We start from the raw sequence: 4,794 nt of genomic DNA on the forward strand, positions 1-4,794 counted from the left end.
AAATAAGTAAATCAATAAAATAAAGGTGTTGTGTCCAACTACCACTAATAATAATAATAATAATAATCTCCCATGAGCAAGGATCAGCCAACTCCCAGCCCACCTCTGCTTGGATGTTTCTCTAAATCCTGTAGAGAACTTTTTCTCCTCTCCAAAATGCTTGCTGTATAGTTCTGGAGGCTGGGAAGTTCAAGTTCAAGGGGGCCATCTGGTGAGAGCCTGCTTGGGAAAACAAGGGCGGACAGCATCACAGGGCATGGCAAGGAAGTACACACAAGAAAAAAAGAGCCAAATGCAACCTTTTATCAGGAGCTCACTCTCACAATAGCAGCCTTAATCCATGAGGGTGGTGCCCTCATGACCTACGCACCTCTTAAAGGGCCCCCTTCTTAATGCTGTTACAGTGGCAAATAAATTTCAACATGAGTTTGGGGGGGGACAGTCCATGTAGCTTTTTCGAATGGTGTTTTAATAACTGTCATTATGTTTTAATAACTTTTTAATAACATTATTCATAGCAATGAGTTACTATGAATAACTACTTCTGTGTCCCTTACTAAACTATAAGTTTTACCACAAAAGGGATGACCTTGTGATGTATCTGGCACATATTGGGCCTTCAGTAAATACTTGTTGACTGGGTAACTGAAGGATGGATGCTCTGGCTTCAGATCTCTCTCCCCCTCCCCCATGCCCTCTCACTATCTCCCTGTTTCCTCCCCTGGTTTCCCTTATTTACTTGATTCTAATTAGTAGGCTGCATCTCAGCAGTAGGAGCAGGATGGAGACTGCTCATGAACTTCCCAGGAAGGAACGGTTCAGCCTCAGCCTGGTCCCCAGAGCTCTGAATGAAGGTGCTCTGCAGCTTCTCTCCAGAGAGCAATTTCTACACCCACCTGTCACTCTTCAGATCCAGGGGATGGCTCTATCCAAACCACTTCAGAAATCACATCTTCAGGTCACACTGAGCTGGGTTGGTCCGTATTTTCAACATTTCAAATGAAATCATCCAAGTACTCCTTCCTTCACTGAGGAGGCATAAGTAGAAATCAAGCTCAAGGCAGCCTGGAATGCAGTCATTCATTCTCCAGAAGCTGGGTAGACACCAATTCAGCCCTCATCAGCAGACAGTCTTAAAATAGGGACTGGCCACTAAAAAGTCATCAAAAAAGCATCACACACTAATGTATGGTGTGCATGCAGGAACACGTGTCTGTGTTTGTATCCTCACAACTCTGCTTGGCTAATGCCCTTGTCCATTCACCCCAGCCCCACCCTTCATCAGCAAAGCATCAGCAAAGCAAAGCCTGTCACATTCTGGGTGTTTTCCAGTTAGAGATAGAGTGGTGGGTCCTGACAAGGCATGCATGTGTCATTTCAAATCCTTTCCTGGATGATTTCCCTAGGAGCACATTGACCTAGTCCCTGATGATGCACAGCCCACCCTTCCTCAGGACCCTCCCAACTCCTATCACAGAATATGTGCTCATGCAAGGTGCCGTACAGATGCTCCTTGGGACACCTAGACATGCTAATCCAGTGACACCTGAGGGAATGTTGACTGTGCCTCCCTCACCTGCTATCATTCACCCAGTGGTTGCTCTCCACTGTGTTCAAAATTAATTGAAGATTCATGTATGTGCTGTCCCTGGAAGATTATTTGAATTGCCTGCTGAGCTTCTCTGCCAGCAACTTCTGGGAGCCTGGATCAGTAGTCTTTGACCCTCAGAGATTTTCAGGTCTTCTTCAGTGAAATGTGGCAGGTACCATGGGTTAGGAACCCTTCCTTCTAAAGGCCCAACTTGACCGTGAAAGTATAGGACACACAACGTTGGGGGACCATAGAGCACACTTGGGTTGAAAGGAATAGAGAGTCTCTGGAGATGATATTTAAACACTAAAAAATAAGCAATTAAAATAACTGTTAACAATGCTAGTGCTTCGTGAGCCCCTGTGATATGTCATTTGAAACAGACGGCTTCCTTCAGATATTGCCCTAACAGATGTTTATTTTTCACAAGCCTCTGAGATGGGCTTTGTTCTCATTTAATAGACAAGTAAACAGACTTGGCCAGTTGATCTGGACCTGCAGGGCTGGCAGCTAGGATGCAGCAGAGTTGACAGAAGCCAGATCCAGCTGACTGCAAGACCAGTGGGGCCAAGCACGACCCCATTCCTGGGGTCCTCAGAGGAAAAGTGCCAACCCCTGGGACGTGTAAGAATCTATGTCCAACTAAGGTGAAGCAGAAGCACTCAGCCTTGGCACAGAGCGTGGTGGTGGTTAAAATGCAATTTTGGTTGCCAAAATTCCAGCTGCCAATCAGCTCTGCCATCTCTAGTTATGTGGCCCTAGCCTGGCAAACTTTTCCAAGTCTCATCTATATAAAGGAATAGAAGAAGAAAGATAATAGCACCAGCTTTATTGGACTCTTCTGAGGATTAAAGCACTTTAAAAGTATGTTAAATTGGGGCTGGGATTGTGGCTCAGTGGTAGAGTGCTTGCCTAGCATATGTGAGACACTGGGTTCAATTCTCAGCACCACATACAAATAATTAAAATAAAGGTCCATCAATAACTAAAAAAATATTTTTAAAAAAGTATATTAAATTGGGTTGTTTGGCTTAAAGCTACTGATGCAAACTGTGATGGTAGTACATAGTTGTAATCCCAGGTACTCATCAGGAAGCTGAGACAGCAAGATCACAAGTTTGAGGCCACCATGGGCAACTTAGACCCTTTCTCAAAATAAAAATAAAAAATTTAAAAGGGCTAGGGATGTAACTTAGTGGAATAGCCCTTATTCAAACCCAGTACCATAATAATAATAAATAATAATAATATAATAATAAAATGTCCCTATACATATTTTAAGTTTGGCCTAAAGTCTCTGTACCTAGTGAACTGCAGTCTAACTTGATGTATGAACAGACTGTAACCTCCTACTGTAACACGTAGCTGAGTCTCAGGCCATCACACGGAGCCAGCTGTTCAAACCATGTTCATATAAGATAGACTTGAGCTGTAACTAACCAGGCTGTCTTTACCTCACTTCCGTTTTCTGTATGTCACTTCCTTTTTCCTGGCTCTAAATGTAGCCTGCTCTCAGTATGGTGGGGCAGGGTGTTTTGAACCATCTGGGGTCTGCACTGTTGCAAATCCCAAATAAAGGCAATTAAGATTTGTAAATTCCTTGGGTCAAATATAAATTACCTAGAATAGTAAAGCATGCATAAGAGTGGGCAAAGATTATTTGAAAAAGGGCACTCAGATCAAGTGAGTGGTACTTAAGTCATTAATTCCTGTCCATTGAGAACAAACACTGTGGCAGTCTCAGGTGAGAAGCGCTCACCTCCACTACTTTTCACGGGTGTTGGGGACTTAATGCACATTGTGCAGCCATAGAGACCCTGAAACTGAAAACACAGGTGCTGGGGTTCTCGCCCACTCCTGGTGGGATGGGGTCTGCCCCAGAGGAGAGACCCAACCATCAGAACCAAAGAAACACAAAGCAGAAGGTGGCGTCCCCTGGCTTCAGAAGAGTGCAGCACCCAACAGAGGCCACACTCATCTCTGCTTCCATGGTCATCCCTAGAGTGGCAGTGAGGGAGCCACCTTGTGGGCCAGTTACTTAAGGTTCATTCCTGCTGAAATGGTTGGCAGAGAAAGTCCCGGCTGGTGCCAGTAAGCACTGTAGTGATGGCTGTGAGCTGCTGCCAATTGCCAACTGCCTCCTGCACACAGAGTGGGGAGCTGATGCTATCTCAGATCTGTCCTGGACTGTGGGCAGGAAGGGAGGGGCTCAGGCTGCCTGCAGTGCGCTGTGACAGAGAGCCCAGAAAGGAGGTTCCGCGACCTGGTGCCAGTGAGGCTGTAAGAGCTGCCCCAGCACCTAAGCCCTTCACTTCTCCAAACCCAATTTCTCCAAACCCAGAGACTCCCCTTGGCTTACTCCCACAAAGTCCTTCAGATAGGTCCCTTCTCAGAAAACTGGAGAAGGAAGAAAAGAATGCAGAGGGAAAGGAAACAGAAATGCCACCAACTGTATACTGGGAAGGGGTGAGGCCACTGGAGAAGAGAAGGAGTTTGGAAGCCATGCAAAGAAGAACAGATCAATTCCATACAGTGGAATGTAATTCAGTAAGAAAAAGGAGTTATCAGGCCACAAAAAAAAAAAAAAAATGCTTGGAGAACCCATGCATGTTGCTAAGTGAAGAAGTCACTTGAAAAGGACACAGTGTAAGATTCCAACTACATGACTCTCCAGGAAAGGTAAACTATGGGGACAATGAAAAGGGAAGGGGGGACAGGAAGTATGAACCGGCAGATCATAGAGGATTTTTACAGCAGTCAAACTCTTGTATAATACTATCATGTGACATATGCCATCATACAACCAGTCCCAACTTATATTAACATTATTCTACTTTATGATGGTGTGAAAGAAACATGCAATCAGTAGAAATTGTACTTTGAATTTTGCTCTTTTCCTGGGTGAGAGACATAGGATCATGTCCTGCGGATCAAAAGGGGAAACAATCCACACTCTGTACAGTTTTGCCAGCAGTTTTTTGGATACAGGTGATCAGTAAATTGCACAAGAGATACAATACTTTATTATAAAATAGGCTTTGTGTTAGAAGATTCTGTCCAACTGTTGGCTAATGCAAGTGTTCTCAACACATTTAAGGGGGGGACAAGGCCAAGCTGTGACGTTCGGTGGGTTAGGTATGTTAAATTTTTTATTTAATAAATATTTAATTTTTATTTCTTATTGAATATCTTAAACTTACCAG

Source organism: Spermophilus citellus (assembly GCF_964194105.1).
Source record: "Spermophilus citellus genome assembly, chromosome: 3".
NCBI lineage: Eukaryota > Metazoa > Chordata > Mammalia > Rodentia > Sciuridae > Spermophilus > Spermophilus citellus.